Below are 18,821 nucleotides of genomic sequence, written 5' to 3'. Positions count from 1 at the left end.
TGCAGCTCCTAGTGTTTGTATAAATGAGCTTGCAGCTCCTAGTGTTAATATAAGCGAGCTTGCAGCTCCTAGTGTTAGTATAAGAGAGCTTGCAGCTCCTAGTGTTATTATAAGCGAGCTTGCAGCTCCTAGTGTTAGTATAAGTGACCTTGCAGCTCCTAGTGTTAGTATAATTGAGAATGCAGCTCCTAATGTTAGTATAAGCGAGCTTGCAGCTCCTAATGTTAGTATAAGCGAGCTTGCAGCTCCTAGTGTTAGTATAAGCGAGCTTGCAGCTCCTAGTGTTAGTATAAATGAGCTTGCAGCTCCTAGTGTTAATATAAGCGAGCTTGCAGCTCCTAGTGTTAGTATAAATGAGAATGCAGCTCCTAATGTTAGTATAAGCGAGTTTGCAGCTCCTAATGTTAGTATAAGCGAGCTTGCAGTTCCTAGTGTTAGTATAAGCGAGCTTGCAGCTCCTAGTGTTAGTATAAATGAGCTTGCAGCTCCTAGTGTTAATATAAGCGAGCTTGCAGCTCCTAGTGTTAGTATAAATGAGCTTGCAGCTCCTAGTGTTAATATAAGCGAGCTTGCAGCTCCTAGTGTTAGTATAAATGAGCTTGCTGCTCCTAGTGTTAATGTAAGCGAGCTTGCAGCTCCTAGTGTTAGTATAAGCGAGCTTGCAGCTCCTAGTGTTAGTATAAGTGACCTTGCAGCTCCTAGTGTTAGTATAAATGAGCATGCAGCTCCTAGTGTTAGTATAAGCGAGCTTGCAGCTCCTAATGTTAGTATAAGCGAGCTTGCAGCTCCTAGTGTTAGTATAAATGAGCTTGCAGCTCCTAGTGTTAGTATAAGCGAGCTTGCAGCTCCTAATGTTAGTATAAGCGAGCTTGCAGCTCCTAGTGTTAGTATAAATGAGCTTGCAGCTCCTAGTGTTAGTATAAGCGAGCTTGCAGCTCCTAATGTTAGTATAAGCGAGCTTGCAGCTCCTAGTGTTAGTATAAGTGAGCTTGCAGCTCCTAGTGTTAGTATAAATGAGCTTGCAGCTCCTTGAGTTAGTATAAGTGACCTTGCAGCTCCTACTGTTAGTATAAGCGAGCTTGCAGCTCCTAGTGTTAGTATAAATGAGCTTGCAGCTCCTTGTGTTAGTATAAATGAGCTTGCAGCTCCTAGTGTTAGTATAAATGAGCTTGCAGCTCCTAGTGTTAGTATAAATGAGCTTGCAGCTCCTAGTGTTAGTATAAGCGAGCTTGCAGCTCCTAATGTTAGTATAAGCGAGCTTGCAGCTCCTAGTGTTAGTATAAATGAGCTTGCAGCTCCTAGTGTTAGTATAAGCGAGCTTGCAGCTCCTAATGTTAGTATAAGCGAGCTTGCAGCTCCTAGTGTTAGTATAAGTGAGCTTGCAGCTCCTAGTGTTAGTATAAATGAGCTTGCAGCTCCTTGAGTTAGTATAAGTGACCTTGCAGCTCCTACTGTTAGTATAAGCGAGCTTGCAGCTCCTAGTGTTAGTATAAATGAGCTTGCAGCTCCTTGTGTTAGTATAAATGAGCTTGCAGCTCCTAGTGTTAGTATAAATGAGCTTGCAGCTCCTAGTGTTAATATAAATGAGCTTGCAGCTCCTTGTGTTAGTATGAGTGAGCTTTCAGCTCCTAATGTTAGTATAAGCGAGCATGCAGGTCCTAGTGTTAGTATAAGTGAGCTTGCAGCTCCTAATGTTAGTATAAGCGAGCTTGCAGCTCCTAGTGTTAGTATACATGAGCTTGCAGCTCCTTGTGTTAGTATAAGCGAGCTTGCTTCTCCTAGTGTTAGTATAAGTGAGCTTGCAGCTCCTAGTGTTAGTATACATGAGCTTGCAGCTCCTAATGTTAGTATGAGTGAGCATGCAGCTCCTAGTGAGTTTTGGATTTCTGACTGCATACGTTTATACCAATTGTTGCAATTCTAAAGTCATCATAATATACCCAAATTGAAACCAAACACGGTGCACAAATAGTTAAATACAGTATGTACGTGGCTTGAATATGCAGATGAGCATTTAAAATCCATGTTTCGTCTAATTAGTGCACTTGGATATGTCTCTGAGCATTATGAGTAGAAGAAGAAGAGTCGCGTTAGTCTAAATTGACAACAATCCTGTTGACATTCTCTGGCAATTTTGCGAGAGAGAAATTGAATATTATAATTTGGCCTGTAGCCTGATAACATGATAATTCATGCAATTGCTCATCAACAGATCTGTGTCAGCACAACACCCTGAGACCTGTGTTGGATAAATGGTAATTAGCATCAGACACTTACATCGTGTAACCTTTGCCAAGGATCAAGTAGCAAACTGGAAGTTGGGCTGGGTGGAGATGAGAGAGAGAAAATACATTTATGTTTGCATATCTGCTCTAAGTATTGTTCAACAGGCCTTTTGTAAATGTTCTGTAATAAAAAAAACCTAAAATGGAAGAAAGAAGGTACAGAAATGTATTGAGGTTTGTAATTTACGTCATTACTCACGCATTTACTTATTATTACAATTGAGCTGTGAAATCAGAAAGTGCACAAATATTCAAGGTTTTACAGGAGACCAGTGGTGTTCCCATGCCACCACCTTCCAGAGTGGGTGTCTGGCGCGCTAGGAAGGCGCGGCTGACAGGCGTTTCGGGTGGGTGGCAGGTGGAGGGGGTAAGGGGAGGTAGGACAGGTGGAAAGGTGCTGTTATTCTTGACTGGACACGATGGCAATGGGACCCTGCCGCATCGCCTACTTTGAAGAGATTGCCTTTGTCGTCTTATTGTTCTCCTTTCCCCAATAGACTAGAGAACACAAGCGGCCCTCTCCAAAAGCCCCCAAAGAGCCACACCCTCTTCCGCTCCTCGCCATGTCTTTCTCTTTCCATTCTATCTTTCCTGTGTCTTTCTGATTTCTTAATCTCCTCCTCCCTCCCTCTCATTATTTCTCCCCTGTTGAAGCTTTACTGTGGCTGCCGAGCTGAGGAAAGTGACGAAGGCACCAAGAGCGGCCCTGGCCTTTCTAGACCGGCCTCTAGTGTCTCCAGCCCACAGGAGAAATCCCCGATAGAATAAAAAGCAAACTCGACCATCTGTATTGTACATTATTCATTTCAAACCATTTCATACCAGTGCACCGATGCAGCAATGTTCAGCCGTCTACGTGCTCTCCCGCTGTGTTATGTGCACGTATTTTGGGGCTTATTTACAAGCTCCTTGAGCCGCCGGTACGTCACTGTTCCCCTGGGTGGGTGCGTCACTTTTAATAAGGGGAACAGTGACGCACCGGCGGCTCAAGGGGCTTGTAAATAAGTCCCCTTTTGTTCAAGAAAATCTATATATTTCAGATTTTTACATTTTAAATAAAGAACCACAGCATAATCAACTATTGAGGGTGTGCAAGTAGCACCTCTTGTGTGTTGTGAATAGCGACGCATGTCTGTCGTGATTATGTTTTAGCTACAGTACCTGTGCAGTCTTTCTAACTATTATTGGGGGAGGGGTGCTGTGAATTGTACCACAATCCCTCAGAACACATTGAGGTGGGAGGGCGTGGAGGGAGGGGGGTCATGTTTTGCTGTCTTAAGGTTGTGGGACCACTGAGTGACATAATCTGTGATACAGTGTAATTCTTGGAGCATTGGGTCATGAAAATTGCTCTTTTATCGAAAGCCAACGTAATATCAATACATTTGTAGGCACTTTCCTTGCTTTTGGATAAGAAAAACTGACCCTGTAGGCAAGCGCCTGGTGAATGAAGTCCTTTTCCGACCAGGTTTTTCTCTAACTGATTTCTGACACCTTATGGGCAAAGGACTGTACAGCTCCATACCATATGGAAACATCCTGGGTCTTCTTGTGAGCACCTAGGAGAAGTGGTGGAATGGCATGGAGATATTGTATAGTCCTCTATATGTCATTTACGTTCCATGGAAATAATTGAATTCTGTGTGTTTAAAGATCTTGGGGGCATATTAACAAGGGCAGTATCGCTGCTTTAGCAGCGATATTTGTATCGCCCTATCTACAAGGTGGTGCTAACATGCATTAACGCATGTTAGCACCCGTTTTCCCGACGCCTCGCTTTGCATCTCTAATAAGATGCAAAGTGGGCGTCACTGGGCGTACCCCTGACGGACTACATGGTAAAATATCGCTAAATGTACATCGCGATATTTACAGGGTGGCCCACGCATTTTAGCAGACGTTAGTTTTTTGGCGAAAACCGCGGCTTTCGCCAAAAACTAACGTCTGCTAAAATGCTGACTTACCCATACCTAACAATGGGGATGGATTATGCTGATATACGGCCACAGGGTTGTATCATCAAGGTCATTGCCGTTTTCCATGGAACATCGCTGGAAAACCAGCGATGTCCTCAGCTACTGGGAGTTTGGGACTCTGGTCTGCCCTTAGGTTATTAAATGATCTTTCTTTTGCATTGCAATTCAAAAACTGCCTGAACCATTGACCATTTAAAAAGAAAAAAATGTATTCTTGTAGTGTTTTAATTTAACCATCCTCATACCGGTCATCTACAGTCTCTAAGCCTGCCCTCAACTAAAGGTGCAGTTATGGATGTGTGAAATGATTTTCTTCCTCGGGCAGCCAATGGGAGGGATGGTGCTTTCCTTGGTGATGCTTTCATTTTGACAATGACCTTTTTCAAGCACTTAACTAGAGTAATTTAGACGTGGTCATTAGGATGGATTAAAGATATTTTTCCATCCGCCGTCGAATCATATCTGGGATCGCCCGCCTACAAGGCAGCGGTCCTACAGGGCAAATTAGGATGCGACCGCCACAGTGGTGGTTGCATTGCTCATGTTTTGTATTGCGGCGAGTGCTGCACACTGCAGCAGCCGCCGGAAGACAAAACAGACACCCCACACATATCCCTGCACTACATGGCAGGCACCATGCGGTGTCTGCCAAATGATTTAGGGATATGTAGGGGGGCACAATAGGTACCTGTCCAAGGATGCTTGTTTCCAGTCCAGGGAGGACCTGGCCTGGCAGATCCGGCTGGACTGTTCCCATTGGGTGCAGGGTCAAGACTGGTTTGCATATGGCTGGGTCCAAACAAGAATGGAGAGCAAAAAAATTATGGATTTAGGCCCAGATCTCTGTAGTGGGTTGAATGTATGACATTGTTCTGCATTCTGTCCCTCAATTGTTCTTTTTGTATCAGATCTTTCAGTGGCATTTTCTTTAGTGTTTACTATCCTTTCTTGCCCCTCGTTCAACAATAATGCACACAGTGTTGGACGCAGTCTGTTTATGCTGCACTCTTCATGACTAAATCATACCACATTCACGCTACTAGACATTTCCAGGTTAGTGTCCTTATCCTGCGAGTGCTAAGTTTAGACTCACTTTCTACCCTAGTTTGGAGCCGACTGGTGTCTTAAGCAGTTAAACAGTGGGAGTACTTCTATTTTACTGATTCAGTCACAGGAACATTTAAGGCGAATGCTGCTTTTGGCTGGAACTATTGCAGCAGATATTGCCATATTCAAAATAGCAACATAATATATCACAATACCATGCGCAATGCAGCATCACTACTCAAATTAAACATAATAGCATATTGCAACAAAATAGTCAAAACCAGAATGCAGCATAACTGCAGTACAACCCGGAAAAATCACATTGCATTAATTCCGCAGAAATACACAGCAGCACAAGCAACAACAGAACACATCACCATCACAACAAAATGCTACAGAACAAATGTACGCAAATGTTCTTATCAAGCATTACTACCTTCAGAAACCTGATTTCATAAAATGGTTGTAAAAAGTATGGAGCAAGCGCTGCCTAAACTTACAGCCAAGGACATGAAATTGCACCAGTCAAAAATACGTTGAGTCCCAACCATCTCTGGTTGTATGACAATAAATCAAGAAAAACAACATCAAAACCTAAAAATATCTCACAAAAAACACCAGCACCGTAAATATTGGAACCCTATACTTAAACAAAACAAACCTGTATATCAACAATAAAAATATTGTTACAAAAAGCAATCAAAACTAGAACAAAGAAATGCCAAATATCTTGACTACATTAAGACTAATGAATATTCATGAAAACAAAAGCAATGGAAGGCACAGCAATTACCCATATACACACACACACACACATATATACATATATATATATCATTTAATACATAAATATGCTTAAGTGTTAAAAAAAAGTAAGACAATATAAAAAGGACACAAAAAACACAACAAATTGCATCCTAAGAGGCACCCACAGCAGGGAAGCATCACTCTGCCTACTGGATTGAAACTCAACATAAGATAAATGCATTTAAAAAATCGTTAATAGAAACTGATATAACCTTATAATAAATACAAATAACTATAACAAAACAATTATAACAAATAACTAAAACCATTCTATACATGTATATCTCCAAACACTGGTACTCCCAAAACGAGAGGACAAAAAGCAAGAAAAGGAAAAAAAAATAAAGCCAAAGACATTTAAAAATCACAAGTCTATCAAATGCAAACTCAAAAGTAAGTACTATAACTAAGACACAAAATTAACATTAAACGTTCAAATTTATAGACATCATTTACCACTAAATTAGAACTAATAAACTGAAAATAAAAAAATATTAGTGGATAATAAAACATCACAATAAATATATTACTTTCTCTCCACAGACTGAAACAAATGACAACAGTTACCAAAATAAGAAGCATATAGCCCTGAAAACAGAAAACTACAGGGGGCACCAAAGTGCTGAATTAATCTTAAATGTATGTATGATTGTGCAACTATAACGTAAAAATTTACAAATAATTATTAAAGCTCATAATATATTTTAGCATATTTAATATATAACTTTTACATTCTAAAACATAGAGATAGAATGTCAGAAACAGCACCATACATCAAACCACATATAAGAAATCACCAGTGCATGTAGAATATCTAAGGAAACATCAGCACCTTGAAGATATGAGGAAATAGACATTACCAGCTCTTAACCCCTTGGGTGCCAGGCCTTTTCCCCCTCCTGTGCCTGGTGCTTCCCTAGCGGGTGGGTTTCATGACGAGATAGTCTCGTCATGGGCACAGCGCGACTGTGCTCCATGACGAGACTATCTCATCATGGGCACAGAAGAGGTTAATAACCACACCTAAAAAAGGTCTCCTTGCTCTACGACAACAATGACAATGACAAAAGAAGTATAATTAATGATACTAACAACAATTTCCCATCCATAACACAATGAAACACATAAAAATGGATAGCACATATATTGTATACACAATACGAGGTCATTACAAAAATACAAACATGTCATTGATGCCATTGGTGCATGCACTGTAACCTAAACAAAATGCAATTTACAATCAAATGCTAACACATACAAAACAACAAACAAACAACCGTAAATTAATAGATATTAAAAAGACAATGATTTCCAATATGCTCAAATCATACCTACACATATTACCAAAAGCATGAAATAAAACTAGTCCTAGTAATGGATAATTTTGAAAATACTTGGGGGTCTATTAGGATGTTGGCGGTGGCACCACCGTGGTGCTGGTGGTGCGGAAAAATGCCTTTTTCCGCCCGCGAGCAACGGTTCTCACGTCCACCTTATTAGTATGGCCAAACATAGCCCATTTCCCGTCCGCCGTGGTGCGACGCGCACCACCATCAAAGTGCGCCCGCCACCACGGTGGTGGGAGCCATTGGAGACTCACCGCCGTGCGGAATGATGTCCGCCCCACTCCACAAATTAGGATGCCCCAAACAATCAGACGCACAGCAGCGGAGAAACCGCCCAACCAGAGACGGCGGAAGCTCGACAGCGGAGCGCGAAACCAGAGTACCAGTCCACACCACCCTGTCCCGACCGCCATGGATCCAACTCTACACGTTTTTCCTTTTTTTTTTTTTTTAATTTTTATTTTAACCAGCAAATACAATACAACCAAATTAAATCATCAGTCCAACCCACCCCCCCCCACCCCAGGTCCAAGAGGTAAAAAGAGATATAAGAGCATACTGAATACGAAAGAGAAGAAGAAAAAAAAAAAAAGAAGGAGAAAAACAGGCAGTATATGCTTATCAACTAGAACATAGTCATTGCAGGTATATAGAAAAACAAAAAATAACAGTCTACACCAAAAATAGTAATTAAAAAAAGTAAAGAATAAAAAGCGGGAGAGAGAGCCAACTTAGAAGAAAAAAAAGAAGAGAAAAAAAAATAGAAACAGATAGAAGCGGAGAATCGTTAGAGAGAGAGGGAAGAATAAATATATCATAAGTATATAAGAAAATGTTCTACATAAACATTAAACATCATGAGCATTCAGAGTATCAAGCCATCTAGTCAAAGGGTCCCAAACCACTAGACCCTTAACTCTTGCTCTTCTTCCATTCTTGGCATAAACAGCTCTCTCCAGCCTGTAAGTAGCAAGAAATCTAGCTTGCCATTGACCAAAAGAAGGGGGATTCAGATCTTTCCACTGCGTAGCAATACATATCCGCAAGATAGTCATAGCAACAAACAACAAAGCACCACCTTCTTTAACATTAAGTACATCATATACCCCTAACATAATGATAGTTGGCGTGAGTTGAATATCTACAGAAAGGATTCTATTCATGAACATTTGTATCTCTTTCAAAAGTGGGGCAAGTTTTGGACATGTGGCAAACATATGCACAGAATTCGCACCATACTCCGTACAACGAGGACAAGTAGTACCAGGCCCAGTCGCCCATTTTGCAACCTTATTAGGGGTTATATACAGAAAATATCCGGTCTTATAAAATTGTGCTTGCAGTTTAGGGGATAGCAAGTATGTACATGCTAGGCTTAGTGCAGAACAAAAAATATTAGAAGAGATATTCAGCTTCAACTGCCATTTAGCATCTATTTTGCTTAAATCGTCTGGTCTTTGCTCATTCAGAGTGCGATAAATGTCTCCGATCCTGGGTCTTTTAAAGCCAAGCAGCTTGTCTATAAAAACTAGTGCTACGAACCCGGCAGACCCCTCTGTATTCTTTACTAAGTAGTTCATAATCGCTTGGTACTGAAATATCTGAGCATTACTTAGATTGAAACAGATTTGCAATTCCGAAAATGACAGAAGGCCATCAGCCCTATATAAATCTCCTAATCTACAAACACCGGCGCGATGCCATTGTCGCAGATATGTACTTTTAAAAATTAGTGGCAAATTATCATTATTTCTAATCGGGGTATAATAGCTTAGCTTATTGATTCCAAATATTTTACGGATATTACGAAAGACCTGGTAGGCACAGATCATTGTCTTAAATTTCACTCGTTTGTAGTAGCTGTATTCCAACTGACGCCAGAGACACCCCTTTACATTTTCCCCCAACAGCAAGACATAAGGAGAGGGTAGGCCTGAGGGAGAAGAAGTATATTCCTCATGCATCAATTCGCAGCATTGTTGTAAAGAAGCAGCCCAGAAATATAATTTTAAATTAGGAAGAGCCAAACCTCCCCTCTCAATAGGTAGAGAGAAAAGGTTAAAAGCCCTTCTCGGGCTTGAGTATGACCAGATAAACTGAGAAAAAATTTGTTCAAAAACTAAAAGTATATGTCTATCGAAAATAAGCGGAATTGACCGAAAAAAATAGAGTAATTTTGGAAAATATGTCATTTTTAAAACGTTACATCTTCCAAATATGGTTAAATGTAGATTGTCAATTTTCCTGAGTGATTTTCTCATACTAGTAGCCAGAGGGGTCAAGTTTTCTTTTACCAGCGTATCCAAGTCTGAAACAATATCGACCCCAAGATATTTTGCTTTCTTAGTGATTCTTGCATCTACCCAGGTTATCATTTTATTAACGACAATCTGTGTCTTTGTACTATTAAGGGCATAGCCAGATATCATTCCAAATTTTTGAGTTTCTTGCTCCAAAGACCTGATAGCGAGCTCGGGAGCCGGGGTAACTATAGCGATGTCGTCCGCATAAGCCATAATCTTTGTGTCGATACCAAACCTCGAGACAGGAAAAGATTAAAGGATTGGCTTCATTTTTTCTTATTAACGGGTCGATATAGAGGGCGAAAAGCAGGGGTGAACAGGGACACCCCTGCCTCGTTCCTCTGGTTATCTGTATTAAATCAGTCAATTGGCCATTGATGCAAATTTTGGCAGTTGGATTTTTATATAATGCCTGTATAGCCTGAATAATTCTTACTCCAAATCCGAGGCGCCGCATGATAACCCAGAGGAACTGCCAGGAGACCCGATCAAATGCCTTTTCAGCATCAAGAAGTATTAACGAGATCGGGTCTCCTGTCACCTCAGCGGCATCAAATAAAGTAATGGTCCGACGGACATGTTCAGTAGTACCTTTTTTTGGTATGAATCCGTGTTGCCATTTGGAAACTAATGGCTCAATAATTATAGATAATCTCGTAGCAATAATTTTAGAGAAAATTTTTGAATCAGTATTAATTAGAGTTATCGGTCTATAAGATGCCATCTCGAGGGGTGATTTTTTTTTTTTTCTGAAATATCGCAATTTTAGCTAGGGACCAAGAGTTCGGTGGAGCGGCCCCCTCAAAGATAGACCTTACTACTTTTGTAAAAAGGTCCTTTATTTGAGTCGAAAAGATTTTATAAAATTCGACTGGTATATTATCCAACCCAGAGGCTTTACCATCCGGGAGGCTAGCCAGTGCTATTGCGACCTCATCCCAAGCAGGAATATTTTCCAATGAATCATGAGTTACATCGCTCAGTTTATCAAAAAAAGTTCCCTGTAGATATTCTTCTCTCTTCAAATCTAAGTCTTCAGGTAGCTCATTCATTTCTTCTAAATATAGTTTTTCATAAAACTGCCTGAAGGCTTCCCCAATTTTTTTCGAATCAGTGATAAGCCCGTCTGTCTCAGTATTAATAGAAGTAATGGTATTAGCAGTTATCCTTTGTCTTGTGGCAATAGCGAGCTGATGTCCAATACGCTCACTCCACTCGTAGCATTTCTCTGTAGATGCCGCCCATTTGATAGCTATTTTTTCTGCTAAAACAGCCCCCATTTCTGATTTGGAGACTGCGACCAAAGTCTGTGCCTCCTCTAGTCCTGCACCCGTCAAAACCGCCTGTATTAATTTTTTTTCCGCTTCTATCATCTGTAGGTATAATAATTCGGTTTGTATTTTTTCTTGTTTATTCTTACGGATTGATAAACGTAATGTTTCCCCCCTAATGCCGGCCTTAAGAGTGTCCCAGACCACCATTACAGATGCTGACCCAATATTTATATCCAAAAATTCCTGTAGCAAACTGACCATATAATCTCGATAATTGGTTTCATATAGTAAAGCTTTTTCAAACGTCCAAGTGGTGCCTGGACTTTGAGTACCCCAACCCTCTAAATTTAAAATAAGAGGATTATGATCCGACAGTAACCGGGGGGAGATTTCAATGGAGCAATCATGAATAAAAGCAGAGAAGACGAAAAAATAATCCAATCTAGCTAGGGACCGGTGAGGAGCAGAGAAAAATGTGAAGCCGTTCTGATCTGGCTTGAGAAAAGCCCAGACATCTTTTAGACCATGTGTATTTATTAAATTAGACAGAGCTCGAAAGACTTTAGGTTTTCTTCCCTCGTAGCGCCAAGATTTATGGGAGTCCCAAGAGCACGGGAGATTTAAATTCAAATCACCACATAAAATTATCGGAAGTGGCCAATGCACTAGCTCTTGATTGGCATAATTTATCACCCCAGGGTCATCTACATTGCTGGCGTATATCGAGCAAATCGTAAACACAGGCTTAAAAGGTAAGGAGCATTGTACTATGACCCATCTCCCTAATGCATCAGATTTAACCTGATTCACTACTATTGGCAATGATTTTCGAACCAAAATCCCTACCCCCTTAATCCGAGCCCCCTGCGAGGTCGCCCCGATAAGTTTAAAGCCAAAAGTATTCAGCAAAGATTTCTGGCTGCCTTCAATATGAGTCTCCTGGAGGCATATCATATCCTCTCCCATCTGTCGTAAAATCTGGGCGGTTTTCTGTCTTTTCAATAGATCATTTAGACCACAAATATTTAATGAGACTATTCTAAGCTTAATTGGTGCATTCATATTTTTGTCTTACTTGCAAATGCTGATAATATCCAGACTGATACCCGACATATAAACCTGTGCCAGTTTCCTACTCTCACAACCTGCCATCCAAAATAAAACCTAAAACATAACATTAAATATTTGAGAAAAAAAAGCATACTGACATATTAGCAATTAGCCCCAAGCAAACAATACACCCCTGGACCCCCCCCCAACCCCTGGCCCCAACCCCCCCAAAAAAAAACAGTCAGGAACCCCCTGAAAAATGGATGCGAGTGTGAGACCCCCAGCCGCCGCAAAAAAAAAAAGAAAAAAAAGTGGTCCAAGCTGAATAGCCTATCAGTTGCCCGAAAAGAGAAGTTTTGAAGAAGTAATTTACTTTTTCCCCCTTTTTTTTTTTTTCCCCTCTCTTTTTTTTTTAAATTTATTTATTTATTTTTTTAATCCCAGCTTTCTCCCTTTTTTTTTTAATATTATTTATCCCTCAGATCCCAAAAAAGTCCCAAAATCCCAAAGTCCCGGAGTCCCAGAGTCCAGAGTCCGGAGTCCTGAGCTACAAAGTTTTATTTTTTCTTTCTTCCAGTTATTTCCTTTAGGTATTCCCCGGCTTTGATTTCAGAGATAAACACTCGGGTCGATCCCTCAATAATGACTTTCAGTCTTGCAGGGTTCATCAGGAAGACCTGAGCACCCTGCGATTGAAAAGGAGCTATTAATTGACGCAGACGCCATCTTCGTTCCACAGTTGTGTGTCCGAAGTCTGGCTTTGCGAAAAACTGAACTCCATCAACTTCTCTCTGGGAATTTGGCCTAGCCTGATCATAAATCAGTTGCCTTAAAAGGAAATTACCAAAAAAAAACAAAAAGACTCTGGGTCTCTCCTTATAGTGGCTACTGCTAGCCTGATTTTGTCTTAGGTTAAAGGGAAAACGGTGAGCCCTTTGTATTTCCTGATCCCAATTCCAGGAGGTCTGTGATGGAAAGGCAGATCGAAGCAATTTCACAATATACCCTCTGGGGTCGTCCCCCTCCACGCCTTCCGGTATCCCTAGCAGTCTTAAGTTGTTTCTCCGTAGTCTATTTTCCTGCTCCTCAAGCTTAGTCATCATATCGGTAAGACGAGCCTCATGGGATGCTCCTTGTTCCTTAAGAAGTGAGGCCTCTGTTTCCAGGGTCTCTGTATGGGTTTCAACCATAGAGACCCGATCACCGATATCGGTGCAGATTTTATTTAGTTTCCTTATACTGCCATGGAGTTTTTTGGTAGCCCCTTTTGCAGCAAGGTTATCTAATCTGGCCTCTCCTGAAACTGCTTGATGGAGGCAAAGATTGTTGATAGGGAAGGCTCGGAGGAGACTTCAATGGTCGACTGTGGGCTTGCGAGTGATTCTAAATTAGGGTCAACATCTGAGGGGGATCCATATAGCTCCATGTGTCCCTGCTTCAATTGGCTACGTTTTTTGGTAGCTGTTTTTTTTTGTTTAATAGTTCTAGAGGCAAGGCAATTTGTCTCCCCTTCAGATTTACTAGAGCCTGTGGAGCTCGCTAGCTCATTGTCAGTTTCAGTTAGAGATCCATCTGAAACAAAAAAAAAGTTCTCATTGGCTAAATCAGGAGTCTGTGGTTCTGTCAATCCGGGTATCTGATTTTCCAAATCATTCGCAGGAACGATAGAGAGGGCAGTGGGAGTTACTGTAGTGAGGGGAAAAATATTAGAAGTATCGGAGGTAGAGGCAAAAGTCATGGAGGTGAAGTTCACGATATTTTGATCATAGAGATTGAGCTCAGATGGTGGCACCTCATCTATCTTATCCGCCAATGCCTTGTCTTGTGGTATCGGCGGGGATGGTGTAATTCCTTGTTCTATGAGGGGCACGGTAAAGCTCGCGGAGACATTAGTAGAAGGAAGGGGCGTGTGTTTAAGAGTTGGGAAATGTTTGGTTATAGAATTTCCAGCATTCTCCATTATCTTTTCCTTTGCGCACACAGCACCCCCACCAGATTTATTCATATTCTTTTTAGATCCAAGGTCCCTTTTACCTTTCAATGGGGGATCCGGTTTTTCCGTTTTCTCTCGTTTTTCCTTCTCTGCCATCTCCTCCTGTGCGGTGGTAGGTCTAACTTTATGCATCCTCTGTCCGCGGGTAGTCATTCCCAAGCGACGGCATCTGTTGATGGAATCACCTGCCCCTCTGCTGCCGCCTCTGCTACCAGGTGAAACCAGTAGAACATGAATCCTCTCGACGAAGAAAGCGATAATTTCTCCCGCGCTGGGGGCGAAATTGGTGCGAAGCTCTACGGTGCACCAAGCATGAAGCCTCGTCCCTCTGGGGCCGTTGGAACCATAGGCTGAGGTTCTAGGCGCCCGAGACGCGGGTGCCTTTGACGCCGCAACAGCTCCGAGCATTTACCGCTGAACACTACGGTCTTTAAAGCTTCAAAACTTAAAAGAGATCGGGCGATTGAAGTCAGAACATCCTTCGAGCACTGTCCGTGCGGCAACTGGGAAAAAGGGAAGTGCTCACACTAGCGCCATCTGCTGTTTCCACTGTTCCAGGGCAAGTATGGAGCAAGCGCTGCCTAAACTTACAGCCAAGGACATGAAATTGCACCAGTCAAAAATACGTTGAGTCACAACCATCTCTGGTTGTATGACAATAAATCAAGAAAAACAACATCAAAACCTAAAAATATCTCACAAAAAACACCAGCACCGTAAATATTGGAACCCTATACTTAAACAAAACAAACCTGTATATCAACAATAAAAATATTGTTACAAAAAGCAATCAAAACTAGAACAAAGAAATGCCAAATATCTTGACTACATTATGACTAATGAATATTCATGAAAACAAAAGCAATGGAAGGCACAACAATTACCCATATACACACACACACACATATATACATATATATATATATCATTTAATACATAAATATGCTTAAGTGTTAAAAAAAAGTAAGACAATATAAAAAGGACACAAAAAACACAACAAATTGCATCCTAAGAGGCACCCACAGCAGGGAAGCATCACTCTGCCTACTGGATTGAAACTCAACATAAGATAAATGCATTTTAAAAATCGTTAATTGAAACTGATATAACCTTATAATAAATACAAATAAATATAACAGAACAATTATAACAAATAACTAAAACCATTCTATACATGTATATCTCCAAACACAGGTACTCCCAAAACGAGAGGACAAAAAGCAAGAAAAGGAAAAAAAAAATAAAGCCAAAGACATTTGAAAATCACAAGTCTATCAAAGGCAAACTCAAAAGTAAGTACTATAACTAAGACACAAAATTAACATTAAACGTACAAATTTATAGACATCATTTACCACTAAATTAGAACTAATAAACTGAAAATAAAAAAATATTAGTGGATAATAAAACATCACAATAAATATATTACTTTCTCTCCACAGACTGAAACAAATGACAACAGTTACCAAAATAAGAAGCATATAGCCCTGAAAACGGAAAACTACAGGGGGCACCAAAGTGCTGAATTTATCTTAAATGTATGTATGATTGTGCAACTATAACGCAAAAAATTACAAATAATTATTAAAGCTCATAATATATTTTAGCATATTTAATATATAACTTTTACATTCTGAAACATACAGATAGAATGTCAGAAACAGCACCATACATCAAACCACATATAAGAAATCACCAGTGCATGTAGAATATCTAAGGAAACATCAGCACCTTGAAGATATGAGGAAATAGACATAACCAGCTCTTAACCCCTTGGGTGCCAGGCCTTTTCCCCCTCCTGTGCCTGGCGCTTCCCTAGCGGGTGGGTTTCATGACGAGATAGTCTCGTCATGGGCACAGCGCGACTGTGCTCCATGACGAGACTATCTCATCATGGGCACAGAAGAGGTTAATAACCACACCTAAAAAAGGTCTCCTTGCTCTACGACAACAATGACAATGACAAAAGAAGTGTAATTAATGATACTAACAACAATTTCCCATCCATAACACAATGAAACACATAAAAATGGATAGCACATATATTGTATACACAATACGAGGTCATTACAAAAATACAAACATGTCATTGATGCCATTGGTGCATGCACTGTAACCTAAACAAAATGCAATTTACAATCAAATGCTAACACATACAAAACAACAAACAAACAACCGTAAATTAATAGATATTAAAAAGACAATGATTTCCAATATGCTCAAATCATACCTACACATATTACCAAAAGCATGAAATAAAACTAGTCCTAGTAATGGATAATTTTGAAAATACTTGGGGGTCTATTAGGATGTTGGCGGTGGCACCACCGTGGTGCTGGTGGTGCGGAAAAATGCCTTTTTCCGCCCGCGAGCAACGGTTCTCACGTCCACCTTATTAGTATGGCCAAACATAGCCCATTTCCCGTCCGCCGTGGTGCGACGCGCACCACCATCAAAGTGCGCCCGCCACCACGGTGGTGGGAGCCAATGGAGACTCACCGCCGTGCGGAATGATGTCCGCCCCGCTCCACAAACAAGCAGACGCACAGCAGCGGAGAAACCGCCCAACCAGAGACGGCGGAAGCTCGACAGCGGAACGCGAAACCAGAGTACCAGTCCACACCACCCTGTCCCGACCGCCATGGATCCAACTCTACACGTTTTTCCGGTGCTGTACCTGCTACATCACCAGCAACTCATGGACCACCACGGACGCCGCCGCAGGTACGCAATAACACAAACACAACACACAACACATAGGCTGACACAGGGTCCAAATCCACATCAGATACCCTGGTGGGGACAGGAACACATCCAGAAGGGCACCCACACATGACCCACCTGCCACCAAGTCACCCCTCCGTATCCTGGACCCACATGTTCCGCGACCATGCAGCAATGTCCTGGTCACGTCACCGCAGCGGTGAACACAAGGGAATATATGCGCACTATGTAGAAGGTAGGGCCAGCACCAGGCATGGGTAGGGCACAAAGACCACAGGGCCACACCTCAACCCACCACACACTAGCACACCCCATGAAGGCACATGCCATGTTCCCCTCCTGTGCACCCCATGCACAACAACAAGCCAGGTGAATCCACACCCTGCACCACACAACAAACAACCAGGGAGACAACCACTGCAGGAGTGGCTAAAGAGGAACATACAGCACAGTAGCACAGGGCCAGGGAAACACACACACCACAACACCACCACACTCAGGGCAACAAAGATGAGTACAAGCACCAAATGAACACATAAAAGGAACAAACATCCAAATGGACACACAGCCTGCCAAGTCACACACACATACTGACACACAGAAACATACACACACCACATGCCAACAGCAATGGAGCACAACAAATAGGAAAGCCAAAGTGGGGTGAACGCAAATGGAAGGCCATGGAGACAAATAACAAGCATGTGTACATTGCATGCAAGACAAGGAACAGAGAACAACACTGTCATACCATCAAAGCACACATGGCTGGTACAGTCAGTGAAGTCAAACCACCGACATCACAGTTTAACAACACAGAGAGACAGCTAGGCAAACCATGTATAGGTACAAGGATGAAAGGAAGGCCCTAAGGTCAAACTGTGAACAGCCACACATTTATACAACTACTTCACAGGACTACACCAGCAGCACAACACACAGGGCCCATTGACACACTCCATGACTGACAAACATCAGTAGGAATCTACACACATACCCCCCTCACACCAGCAGCACACAACACCAGTGTCAAACACACTGAAGGCTGGCAATACTTGCCAGCCAATACACACACAAACAATCACACACCCTGGGGGTAGCCACAAACATCACACACACAGGGTTGCCTGAACAAATGTCTGCACCAAAACACTAGACACACATAACCCAACAGAAAAACACAGAACCATAACAAGAACAGACATGCCCTGTGCAGCTAAACTGTGGAAAGGCAATGGGGGCACAGACACAACAGGAGTGCACAACCTCATCACTCAGGACCAATGCACAGACAACATACCACAAAACACACACAAGAAGTGCACCATCACAGAACAACACAGCCACATCAAACAAACAACAGATGCACAGAGACAAAAAGCACATAGCAAACACAGCAGGCCATCAGGGGATTCACACCAGGCAATGACAAGGCTACACAGCACTACATGCACAGCACGCACACCAAGCATACCAGCCACACACAGACATGAGCTACATAACATCAACCCACACAGCTCCAATCAGCACAGCACAAAGACAACAGCACACCCAGGAAGTGAAGTAATACCACAGCTAACACACATACATCCAACACAACACCAACAGATGCACAAGTCTGGGACAGAAAGGTGGAAACAACTTGACCAGAGGACTGGGCAACACACATAGCTGAACTGCATATGAGCAACCATGACTGCCAAACAGCACAAGAACATCACATACAACCCATTGGTGAAATGCCCAGAGTGACACATTGCTCCTGGCCAAAGAACTATCACCACAAAGCACAGTGTCACAAATGAAGTGATGGGGAGGCACACACACATGTAAACCAAGGGGACAGCTGACATCAAAATGAAGTATACTGCATGTCAGAAGGGACATGGCAGGAGTGTACCATACACAAATAGAAGGAGTGCAGACCCACAATGGGTAGGCATCTGAAGCACAGATAGGGGATGGTATGACAACACACACAACATGCCATACTGGAGGCAAGAAGGCACCATGTGA

The sequence above is a fragment of the Triturus cristatus genome, chromosome 3_2, assembly GCF_964204655.1.
Source record: "Triturus cristatus chromosome 3_2, aTriCri1.1, whole genome shotgun sequence".
NCBI lineage: Eukaryota > Metazoa > Chordata > Amphibia > Caudata > Salamandridae > Triturus > Triturus cristatus.
This window is presented reverse-complemented; position numbering follows the sequence as displayed.